General features: G+C 43.0%; 1 protein-coding gene across 4 annotated transcripts in view; it reads left to right on the forward strand.

The window, feature by feature from the left end:
• ELMO1 (engulfment and cell motility 1) overlaps positions 1-13,076 on the forward strand; it is a 504,161-nt gene that overhangs the window by 184,298 nt on the left and 306,787 nt on the right. The gene's annotated exons all lie outside the window — the stretch shown is intronic.

Consider the following 13,076-nt stretch of genomic DNA (forward strand, 5'->3'; position numbering starts at 1 on the left):
CTTCCAGCCAGTCTCTAATCTCCCCTTTCTTGGCAAGGTGATTGAGAGGGTGGCGACGGCTCAACTCCCAAGTTTTCCTGGATGAATCGGGTTATCTAGACCCTTTTCAATCAGGCTTCAGGCCTGGGCATGGACAGAGACTTCCCTGGTCGCCCTGCTTGATGACCTATGCCGGGCATCGGACAAGGGGAGTGCATCCCTGTTGGTGCTGCTGGACCTCTCGGCGGCCTTCGATACCATCGATCATGGTATCTTTCTGAGCCGTCTTGCTGGGATGGGTCTAGGAGGCACAGTTCTACAGTGGCTCCGTTCCTACCTAATGGACAGGACCCAGAAAGTGGTGCTGGGAGACTACTGCTCGACCCCTTGGTCGTTGGCCTACGGGGTACCTCAGGGTTCCATTCTGTCTCCCATGTTCTTTAACATTTATATGAAACCACTGGGAGAAGTCATCCGGAGATTTGGTTGTCATCAATATGCTGATGACACTCAACTCTCCCTTCCATCTGATGGCAAGGTGGGACTGCTTGTCCTCAAACCGGTGCCTGGAGGCTGTGAAGGGCTGGATGTAGGCGAACAAACTGAAATTTAATCCAGACAAGATGGAAGTGTTGCTGGCCAAGGGAAAAACTGCCCCAGGGATAGGGTTGCACTCCCCTTGAAAGAGCAGGTCTGCAGACTGGGAGTTCTTCTGGATCCTGCCCTGCTGCTGGAATATCAGGTGGCTGCGGTGGCCAGGGGTGCTTTTGGCCATCTCAAAATGGTCTACCAGCTGCGTCCGTTCCTGGAAGCAACTGACTTGACCACAGTGACACATGCATTGGTGACATCGAGGCTTGATTACTGTAACGTACTCTATGTGGGGCTGCCTTTGAAAACGCTTCAGAAATTACAGTTGGTTCAAAATGCAGCAGCCAGAATGTTTAACTGGAGCATGGCGCAGGGAGCCTATCACCCCTGTGCTTTATCGACTCCACTGGCTCCCAATTTGTTTCCGAGCCCAATTCAAAGTGCTGGTTTTGACCTTTAAAGCCCTAAATGGCCTTGGACCAGTGTACCTAAAGGACCGCTTACGTCCATATGTTCCTAGCCTGGATTTAAGATCATCTACCTCTGGTCTCCTCTGCGTGCCTGGAATGAAAGAAGTTAGATTGTCAGGCATGCAGGAGAGAGCCTTTTCAATTGTGGCTCCCAGACTTTGGAATTCCCTGCCCCAAGAAGCCTACTTTGCTCCCTCCCTGATGGTCTTCCGGAAACTTGTAAAAACTATTTTGTTCTGGAGAGCCTTTGGTTGGGACTAACGGGTCAGACACTGTTTTAAGTTTTTTATCTTTTATTTTTATCTTTTAAGTTCTTTTATTCTCACTTTCTTATATGTGTATGCACATAAATACATGTATGTATGTTTGTATGTGTATGCATAATGCATTTTATGTATTTTAATAGTATTTTATGCATTTTAATTTACTGTAATGTTTTGTGTTCTTATTTTGTATTTTATTATATATGTGTGCGGTTTTATTGTAGCCGCCTTGAGTGCCCTGTTGTAGGGTAGAAGGGCGGGGAACAAACAAACAAATAAATAAATAATGTGAAGCAAATTAAAAAAACAAAAGAGAATCAAACCCACAAAACACAGACACACACAAATCACCCCCAAATTGGGGTATACTAAAAATACAGTACATTTAACATGTTCCTTTCATGAAGTCCTTTGTAAGTTGGATCTCCGAGGAAGACATATTCATGGTCAAAACACGTGTGGTGTTTTTAACTTAGAAACGATATCATGATTGCCTTTCTGATGATGTAGTAAGCTTTTTATTTTTAACATTTGTGGCTATAAAAATTGTTTTATTAAGTCGAAAGATACAGATTTAATTTATTGTATTTTTATAACTTATACCCCAACTTGGCTTTTAAAAAAATCATTTGTGAAGAGACCCTGCATCCTTCTTCCTCTTCTGTCTGGGGTGACAAGCACTGCTATGTGAAGAGACTGAGCCCAGGGGCTGCTGCCTTCTCGCCAGTAGCTGGTTTACTCTCTGCCTCTGGGTTTGTTCCCCTGTGGCCTTTCCTTGCAGCATTAACCTCACAACTGTTGCCTTGACATTTCCACTTTTGGAACTTGTTTGTACAAAGCAGATGCCAAAGGAATGTCATTAACTCGAGGCAATTCTGGGCTGCAGCAAGCATGGGATGTTTGTTCCAGCTGCAGTCCTTAAGTGCACAGATGTGGCTCAAGCACGGAGTCCTGACGAATCCCTCATTCTACTGGCGGAAGCAGGAGGAAAGCATCCTTTCTTTCCTTGCCCTACAAATGCCTCCATGTGCTCTTATTCAGATTTAGATTTAATAATCAACTAAGCTTGTAGTACTTGCCTGCCTGTTTATGTGGTCTTGAAAACTGGGTGTTGTTATTAAGAGAGTATCATTTTTATCATGTACACATTTATTTAACTTGGGTTTGAATACATAGACCATGCAGCGCAATCTTAAACATATTTAATTAGACGTTGCACCGTGTAAAATGGGGCTTATGTTCAAGTAAGTGTGCAGAGGATTGCAGTGTCAATAATTCAATCTTCTTTTAAGGCTGAACTTTGGCCTGTGATAATTCTGTGTATAGAGTGCTTTTTCTGCACTTGCCTTCTCTGGGAAGATTTTTCTGGTACTATGATGACATCTAGTGGGAAAATAATAAAATTTTATAATGGAACGTGAAACTGTGGCCAGACTAGATGTTAGAGATATAGGAGATAATTTGGCAGAGGGGGCAATTTCAAGTGAGGGAAACCATGTAGGGGCAAGGTATTCACACAGACCTCACCAGTGCACACTGCCCTGATCCAAATTTCACCTCCGCCATTGCTTTAAAGGAAAATACGTTGGGAGATCTGGTCACCTATCATGTCACAGGTAGTTTGGTGCTATCTTTTAAAGTTTCCTATCTGCTTGCCCCGGTGAATATAGGCACCCAGATTTTTTCCCCACCCGTGTGTGTATATTTTAACTATTCAGTTGAGATGAAGTTCAGTACTATAATAGGTTTCATTGAGTTGTTATGGCTTATCTTCCGTGAAATTTCCTGAACCCTTTTTAAAGCCATTTAAGCCAGTAGCCATTACAGTATCTTGTGGCAGCAAATTCTGTACATTAATTGATTTAAGCACTGTATGAAGAATTGCTTTCTTCCTCTTTATCATTTCTTTTTGTCACCTGATTCCACTCCTTTCATAGGAGTTCTCAGTGTGCAAGGAGATGCCAGATAATCCAAACCTCATGGCATTGGATATCTGAAGCATGACCCTAAGTTTTATATGTGGGTTATATATCTCTTATTATTATTTTATTTACAGGGAAGTATTGTTAAACATTAACAATCAATTCATCTGGTTTAAACAAAGCTGAGGTACAATCAAGAATAAAAGGAACACATACAGATCAGATCTCTCAAGACTTGTGTACATAACCCAGCCAGAGAGAGGTATGAGTAGCTGGAGAATGTTTCCCAGACCCCCTGACCATTAGTATAACTAAAGAAAAGAAACCATGTTTTGTCAAAAAGATCACACTTAGAAATCCCCGTGACTATTCTCCTGTGTTATGTCAATTTTTCTGAAAGGTCTACATTCCAGACCTTGTCAAGCCAAGAGTGGGAGAGGGGGTGTAGTCCTTCCAATGGTTTGCTATGCAAGCTGCATAGCAAGGCAATAAGATCTTTGTGTCACCTTTGGATTTTTATTACTTTCAATGGACAGCAACACCAATACAGGGTCAAGAGTTAAAGGTTGGGTCATCTTAAATGCCAGAACTTCAAACAACTTCAGCTATAAGTCCTGTACAGCTCCACATTCCCACCACATATGGTAGAAAGTCCCTTTATTATTGCATCCCCTCCAACACCTTGCCGAGAAATTCTTCAGCACTCTTGATAATCATATTGGGATCCAGTGCCAATGTAACTGGAGTTTTACTGTAGCCTCCTGAATCCTTGAGGAGGTAGTTTTAAAAGGAGGTTTTGTCCAAAGCTTTTCCCATTCACCCTCCTCAAATCTTACCCCATGATCACCCTCCCATGTATTTCACAAGCCTTCTGTAGTCCCCATTACTTTTTCAACCAGCAATTTGTATATGTCTGACCCCATACTCTGTAGAGCCTTGTCTGGTCTCACACACATATGTGTATACATTCTGAGAGGGTGAAGGCATTCTGCATTCTGCACCAGGGACTTTGCAGACATCACAATCAGAGCCCTTTGAAACCAATTGCTTTTGATGCCCTTTAATTTTTCCCCATAATGAAGGTTCTCTCAAAGGATGCCCTCTAACCATGAGATCTCTAATCCTAGAGATCCCTTTCAAGTCCCAGTCCTGGAATTGTTTACATTTATCTTAGTGACAGAACTCCAGATGATCAAGAGTGAGTATGAGGGGGGATTGGGGGGGGGAGCCAAAACTTTACTCCAGCGCTTCCATATCATGAATATTGTCTTCAGAAAAGGATTTTGTTTTTTTGGCCATGAGGGAGATAACAATGGAAGTGTTTGCAATCTAGGTTCTAGGGATCCCAGGGGATAGTGACAGAACCCCAGATAATTCTAAGAAGTTGTTTCAACTGAAAAGCATGAAAGTACAGCTTAAGATTTGGCATCCCTAGTCTCCCTATCTCTGGTTCTGTATAATACATTTTCTTACTCTGCTCCATTTACCTTTGGTTGTGAAGCTGTTCTGCAGTCGCTGCTACCTCTTGAATTAGGCTTCTGGTACCATATGATATCATAGCAGGAAAAGCTTGAAAAAGAAGCAGAAAGTTGGGAAGAGTCATCTTGATTACCACTATATGGCCGAGCCAAGACAATCGTACAGTATATGTTGCCAACTTAATAATTCCCTATGCACCTTTCTATGCTATGTCCCAAAGTTCTGCTTCCACAGTTGGTTCAGGTCCTTGGGGATTATTACTCCTTGATAGTGAAAGTCCCCATAATGAGGGGCAAATCCAGAGAAATTGAGCAAGTTTTTGTTAAGAATGAGTCATATTTAATAGCACAATCACTGATTTAGAGTAATTAATCTCCAGTCCTGCTGATGTATGAAAATGATGTAGCTCTCCCTTTAAAGAGACTGATAATGCTGTATCCCTAAGCATGAGCAGCATATCATCTGCAAATAGGTTAATTTTGTGTTTGACTCCCCTGACCTTCACCCCCAAAACATACAAGTTACACCTAATTCAAGTGGCTGATGTTTCTATGACTGGCAAACAAAATAGAGGACAATTGGCAGCCTTGTTTGGTGCCATGATTGAGGGAGATGTCGGGGGAGTCAAGTCCATTTACTGTGATAGCTGCAGTAGATTATTATTATTATTATTTATTAAATTTATACCCCGCCTTATGGCCAAAAGGCCCTCAAGATGTAGAATAGAACTGATTTATCAGAGCTAAGAACATAGTTCCAAATTGCATTTTAGTAAGCACCCTTTTAAGAAAACATTCAATGTGATCAAAGGCCTTGAACATGTCTAAAGACACAAGAGCCACTTTGCCTCCAATAGCATTAACTCGGTAGACACTATTTAAAACCCTCCTGATGGCGTCAGCAATATTTCTTTGATGGATAAACCCCATCTGATCAGTAGAGATATACTTCCCTATAAACTTGTGCAGTCTGTTAGTCATTACAGCTGAGAGCACATTTGCATTAACATTAATTAATGCTGTCGGGTGGTAGGAGTTCACTATAGCAGGGTCTCTTCCCAGTTTAGGGAGTACCACCAGCCTAGAGTGTTTAATCCGGAATTCCAGTCCCACTCAATACACTGTTAAACAATATAGTTAACTGGCACATGAACTCCATCTGGAATACCTTATAGAAAACACTTGTGAAGCCATCTGGGCCTGGACGCTTCCCCCTTTTAACCATTTAATGACTTCACCTGCTTCCTCTTCTGAGATAGGACTATTTAAATAGTCCCTGTGTTCCTCTGATAGCCCAGCCATATTTACACTCTCAAGGTAAGCATCAATGGAGCATATTGATGGGTCATTAGAGGAGTAAAGGGAAGTATAAAAGTTGGCAAATGCAGCTTCTATCAACTGGCATCATGACAAACAGAACCCAATTTGGATCCAATCCCCCAAATTATGTTTTTATCTCTTTTATGCGTCAATGCATTAGCAAGAAGTCTGGAAGACTTGTCTCCAAATTCATAGTATTTACTGCGAAGCACAGCCCTTTGTATTTTTTCAGCATCTAGTAATTGTAACTCTGTCTTTTTCAGTTGCAATTTTCTGTATGTTTTCTGTGAGCCTGTTCTCTTAAAGTCCCTGTCCAATTCATTAATACTGGCTAAGATCTCAATGGAGGCTCGCTTACATTCTTTTTTTAATGCATGAGCTGCACTGATGCAATGCCGTCTGGTAACCGCTTTCATAGCGTCCCAGAGTGTGTGTGGTTCTGTACTTGGGGTAGAGTTTTCCTTAAAATAAAGCTTAATTACCTGTGTTAGATTATTCTTAATTATCTCATTAGTGAGCAGCCCAGAGTTGAACGACCAAGTATAAGGTCTAGGTGGGGAATCTCCCTTATGCAGATCCACTGAAACTGGAGCATGATCTGAAAATGTTATGATGCCAATTTCTGCCCCTGTCATGAACTGCCAGAACTCCTTTGTAAAAAAAAAATTAAAAAAATAAGGTAGTTAATGGGACTGGAACCTAGAGGAATAGAACGTGAAACCTTTACAGCCTGGGATGCCTATCTCTCCATGTGTAGACCAATCCATGTTCTCCCCAAAGTGCACTTATTTGTTTGCCCTGTGATGACGACGTTGCCCTCTTTCCAATCCTGTCAGGCAGCTCATTCAAACTTCATTAATGTTGCCTCCCAGTATCACAGTGCCACTACCATGTGTTCAGTGTTGTCAAGAGGAATTCATATTGGCCTGTGTTTGGCTCATAAACAGAAGCAATAGTGATCTGATGTGTTCCCAAAGCACCTCTTACAAATAAATATCGATTGCAGGATCTACAATTGTATTCCCCACCACTAGAGGGCATGTCGTCATGGGTAGTATCTACCCCCCTTGCCTTGGAGGATTCCAGTGCATAATATTGGTTGTCTAACCAGGACCTTTCGAGAAGTTTATTTTTGGGAGTTTTTCCTTTAATGGGACTCTTGAAGTAGTATAAGGTCTGGGCGTTCTCTTTTCAACAAAGTCTCAATTTGCGATCCAATGCTACCCAGACTTGTGATATTCAGCAAAATGAAGATCTGTTAATGTCCTAGGTTTAGCCATCAGAAATTGTGGGAGTCGCACCATTTGGAGAAAAAGATAAGAGATCTCCTGAGTGCCACCTAGTTTGCTGTGTTCTTATTCTTGTATCAGACGTGTTACGTAGAAGAAAAAACAAAACTAAAAACAAATGTTAACCTTGAATCCCGGTAGTGAGGAGGTCTACCAGCCAGCAGCACCCCTAGAATGGGCTGGAGTGCTGGTCCTCGTCACCCGGGGAAATGGGGGTTGATGGGAACCACAAACAATCTCCAGGCCCTCTAGGCTAACATCGAATTTGATCCTTTGGCAAAAATTAAAATAGGTGCTAAGGAGCAATATCAATGAGAAAGCATATATAAAAAACTGTCATGTGTTCATCTATACCTATTTTTGTCCTTTGCGGTTTTGCTTCACATTCCATTGCTGGTTGCTGGTGTCTTGCTGTCTGATACCTCCTCCTGCCTCTGGAGCTGAGATTTGCAATTCTTTTAATAGGAGTTCTGCTTGTCTATCATCTCCTGTAGAAAGAAACTTCCCTTTGTGTTGAAACTGGAATGGGAACCCCCATCAATAGGGGGGGACCATTATGTTGAACTTAAATGCACTATGACATTTCAGAGGGTCGGGGCATATGTCCTGTAACACGTCAAGTAGAGCATCTCCATATTTCAGCTCTCCATAATTGCTCAAAGCTCTGTATATTGCCTCTTTAATGCAGTAGCACTCAAATAGAATGATTATATCTCTAGGCTGCTCGTCAGAATGGAACCTCTACGCAGCCACCCTCTCAGTATCATCAACGGAGAGATTTATCCCGACGTTCAGAATATTAATCCAGACTGCAACAAATTTTGGTGTGTCTCTTCCCTCCTCTTTCTCTGTCACCCTGTGGATCAGAAAATTCTTTCTTCACTCCCTTTTAGACTGCTCCTCCACCCGAAGTTTCAGGTCTTCCGTTGCCATTTTAAGAGCCTCTAGCTCGTTCTGGTTGTCAAGGCCTATTCACAGCCTCACTCACAGCCTTGGCAATGTCAGTTAGTTTTGCAATGAAAGTCTCTAATTTAGCCTTAGTCGGTTGAAGTGCAGAATCCAAGTGCGCAGCCAACACTTTTCTGATTTTAAGTATCAGAGTCATCATCAGAGTCCCTTTCCTCCTCCTACAAATTAATCAATTTTGCTCCCTTCCCTGTTTTAATGTTCCTCCATGCCATGTCAATGTCATGATTCTTAGTTTGACAGCTTAGAATTGCGTTTGTCAATATTGCCATTCTTGCTGTGCTTCGGCAGGTGCTCTGCTGCATCACCTATAGTATTCTTGGATTTATGTCTACTTTTAGCTTAATGAGCTCACCACCTTTAGTTGCTTTTACCCTGTAACTCACAGAGACTTAGAATTAAGCCACCATTCTGCTTGCAGGCAAGCCATGCACCCCCCTCCCGGTTGTATATTTTGAGTACAGTAACACAGAAAAGAGACAAAGTAAGAAGAACATCAACAAACTTACAAAAATGTAATTCTCCATCTTTGGAGATGGCAGGTGTTGCCACCACTCACCATATGCACAGGAAGTGGATTGGACTGTGAAAGACCAACCCAAATTCTGTTTGTATTTTGACATATTTGTAGGGCAGTACAGTATCTCAGAGAGGAGGTCAGGTCTCCTGCTCCCCTGGTGCATTCACCATAGCTGCCCAATTTCCCTGCTTTTTAAAGTTTGATAGAAATATCTGTGGGCTGTAGGTACGTTCTTAAACTGCAAGGTTATTAGTGAATTTCTGTGCTTTTTAATGGGATCCTGTGCAAATTTGCTGAGAATGGATTGATCATTTGCATGCGTATTGAGTTCAGTGGAATTTACTCCCCTGCAATCATGGTTAGGGTAGGTGAAACTGACTACAGGGGATGGGGAGGGGAGGAGGGGGATGGGAACAGGCAGGAGGGGGAGGAGGAGGGGAGGTTTGATCATCTGCATGTTTATTGAGTTCAGTGGGATTTACTCATGTGCAATCATGCTTAGGGTAGGTAAAACTGACCATGGGGAGGGAGGGCTGGAGTAGGCAGGAGAGGAGGAAGAGGGGAGGGGAAGAGAGGGGAAGGAGGGGAAAGCAGGTCTGATCGTTTGCATGCTTATTGAGTTCAGTGGGATTTACTCCCATGCAATCATACTTTGAATAGGTAAAACTGGCCGGGGGAGGAGGAGGGGAAGAGAGTGGGAGGGCTGGAGTGGGTAGCTGAGGAGGAAGAGGGGAGGAGAGGAAGAAGGGAGGAGGAAGGGAGAGGAGAGGGGAAGGAGGGGAAAGGCAGGTTTGATCACTTGCATGCTTATTAAGTTCAGTGGAATTTACTCCCATGCAATCATGGCTAGGATAGATAAAACTGACCATGGGGGAGGAGGAGGGAGACAGTAGAGGGAAATATGAATGGAAGAGCAGGAAGCAGAAGGAGGGGGGAATGAGGGGATTGGAAGGGGAGGGATGAAGGGGGGGATGAGGAGGAGGGAAGGGCAGGTTTTATCATTTGCATGCTTATTGAGTTCAATGGGATTTACTCCCGTGCAATCATGCTTGAAAGTGAAATGTACTGCCTTCTATTGGATTCCAACTTATGGCAACCCTGTGAATAGGATCTTCATGGTAAGCAGTATTCAGAGGTGGTTTACTATTGCATTCCTCTGAGGCTGAGAGGCAGTGACTGGCCTAAGGTCACCCAGTGAACTTCATGGCTGTGTGGGGATTCGAACCCTGGTCTCTCAGGTCATAGTCTTAGGATAGGTAAAACTGACCATGGGGAAGGAGGGGGAGGATGAAGGGGAGAGGGAGGAGGAGGAGGGGAAAGCAGGGGATGGGGGAGGTGAAGGGAGGGTGAGGGAAGGGGCAAGAGGGAGGGGAGAGGAGGTAGAGGAGGAGGGGGCAGGAAGGGGAGGGGTAGGGAGGAAGGGGAGGGGAGGAGGGGTGGGCACTGGGCAGAGGGAAAGCCCCTTTCCTTTCCAAAAGGAAAACATTGTGAACAGTATCATTCTTTTTCAGTGTTTCCCCCACCTTTTTATTCTACAGCAGACACATGTAGTCTCCCACCCAAATTTAAACCAAAGCTGTCCCTGGCCACATCCACACCAGAACTTTATTTCACTTTAGACAGTCATGGCTTCTCCCAAAGAATCCTGGGAAGTGTATTCAATGAAGGGTGCTGATTGTTGCTAGGAGATGCCCTGTTCCCCTCACAGAACTTCATTCAGAGTGGCTGACTGTCAGACCACTTTGGCCACTGGAGCTCTGTCAGGGGAATAGGAGTCTCCTCTCAGCCCCCTTCACAAACTACACTTCCCAGGATTCTTTGGGGGAAGACATGACTGTCTCAAGTGAAATAAAGGTCTGGTGTGGGTGTGGCCCCCTGATTAGCCAAGCCAAGCAGCTGTGAGTCTGGTTTTTAGAACTCTGACAATTGGTTCTTACTGAGCATGCCTGACATTATCATTGAGTTCAAGCCAAAATTTCTGCAGTCAGGCATTTTTAAAACTTTTAAACTGCAGAAGATGAAGGTCAGAGTATGGGGCAAGGTCAGTAATAGGATTACAGGTACTCTGTGAACATGGCTGATTTTTAATTAATTTCAACAGATTATGTGAACTCTGAAAGAAGAAAGTCCAAAAGGGCTCTGGTTCCCCCCCCCTTTTTACACTTTGAACTCTCGATTCTCTCTGACTGTTTTGTGTATCTCCATGAAAATTTAGAGGGTTGTTAAGCAAGCGTTTCCGAGTTCAGGACTATAAGTTTTGTAAGGTTTTGTTTTGGAATGAGCTTATGGGAAGCATCAGAATGGCATGCGGGGGTATTTTCAATTTAACATTGCGGAATGCAAAAAATCCATGCTGACTATAGTATACAACCACTCTTGTGGCTTTATAATGCAATATGTTACATAGCTCTGAATACTTCAAAATGCCTTCCTTCCCCCACTAGGTGTCATTGTATAACAGGCAGTTAGGTTAATGTTAATATGAACTTTGCCAAAATGATGAGGTACTGTTTATCCCTCAGTCTAGCATTTCAAAATGCAGGTAAGGGTTCTTTTTATATATGTTATTGGTTAGATTTTACAGACATGAAAGTAACACTTAAATCTGCAGATATATGTAGAGAGATGGAATATAACAAACCAGCAGATTGTAAAATATTCAAATCGGTCTCCTTACAGCTGAAGGAAACTGCATTTAAAAAGAGTACAATAAAGAGTGAAAATCAAACTAGCCCATCCCCATGAACCCCTACCCACCCCTCCCTTTGTGGCAATAGCAGCTTTTTTAAAATTAAAAGTCCATATGTAGGTAAGGGTTCTAAGTAGCAAAATTAGATTGTATGGAAAATGGCACTTTATGAAGTGCTATGAAGTCCACTAGTAAAGTACTCTAGCTTCTAAGAAACTGGAATTTGTTCATCATAGGAAACTCTAGCATCTTGGATAGCTGTTATGATGACATAACAGCAGTTGCCATGGAAAGAACTGCCCTGTTCTGGGCCTGTGGTGGAGGCAATGGGCAAGGCAGACTGGTTGCTATAGTACTAAGGAGAGCTCCTAGTGAGTTGTTCCAACAAGGACTTGAAATTGAAATGAGCCTTTTGAATCTCTGCCTCCAATTCTACCTCTCCTACATTCTGTCCCTTGTGGAGAACTAGAGTTTCTTAAAGAAACAGCCTTCTGGCCTGAAGATGAGTACTTTTTCCTTTGCTCCATGGCCTGTGTCATTGGACTGGCAAGGTAGTGTGAAAGGCATTTGGTTCTTCAGACTCAAGGGAAGCCACCTGCGAGGATCTTGGCTCATGTTCTACAGACTCTTGTGCTGTGGGACTGGTTCACAGAGCTCCCGCTTGCCATCCTTGAATTCAGCGGTGCCCTGATCACCAATATCAGTCTCTGACTCAGTATCCTGGTCACTGCTGGACTCCAAAGTTGTGACTATAATGCATTGGCTTAGTTTATTTACCAGAACCACTTTTAGTGTGTATTTTTCCTGACTTTGCTCTGGCTTTCTAAGTAGTTTCCTGGGTTGAATATCATGGCTTATGTATTAGAGAAGGCCTGGAGGCATCTAGTTAGGGGTTGGTGGTGGGTTTCTTTGTATCTAGTTAGCTTTGCTAACTAAAACACTCTTCTTTTTTTCTTGTTATTTTTACACGGATTCTTCGTGTAGTTTTTGTTCTCAAAACCCAGTAGGCTGCTACTAGTAAGCTACCATATGGCTTAGATAGTGGTTTTCAAATTGGGGGGGGCATTGGGCTGAGGGTCTGTAGATGTAACATGACTCATTCCTTACCTGCAGCTGAGAGCTCACATGTGCCCTTCTCCAGGATGATTCCCAACCCCACCTTCGTTTGCCAGACTTAGCCAGGCTTAATGCTTATGTCAGCACTGGCAATAAACAGGATGTTCTGCTTGTTATGATTTGGAAGCCATGATTTGAAGCCTATTTACGTACTTTGATTAATGGCAAACCCTCTGTTGCATTAACCATAGTAAAGGCTGGTGCTGATGTAAGCCTTAACTGTGATAAAGTCCAGTGGAGAAGGAAGGAAGAAAGTGACCCTGTGGCTTATCTTCATGTCTTTGTCCAAAAGTGGGAAACTGTTTAAACAACAAATGATCTGTCATTGAGCAGAGAAGCATGTGTCCTGTCTTTGAAAAGGCAGGCTGAAACCCACAAAAGTTGATTGTTCTTGGGCATTGGATAGCTTTTTCCTTACAGAATACAGACACATCCTCATTCTTCCAGTTGACAGTACTCTGATATCCATGTGG

The sequence above is a fragment of the Rhineura floridana genome, chromosome 10, assembly GCF_030035675.1.
Source record: "Rhineura floridana isolate rRhiFlo1 chromosome 10, rRhiFlo1.hap2, whole genome shotgun sequence".
NCBI lineage: Eukaryota > Metazoa > Chordata > Lepidosauria > Squamata > Rhineuridae > Rhineura > Rhineura floridana.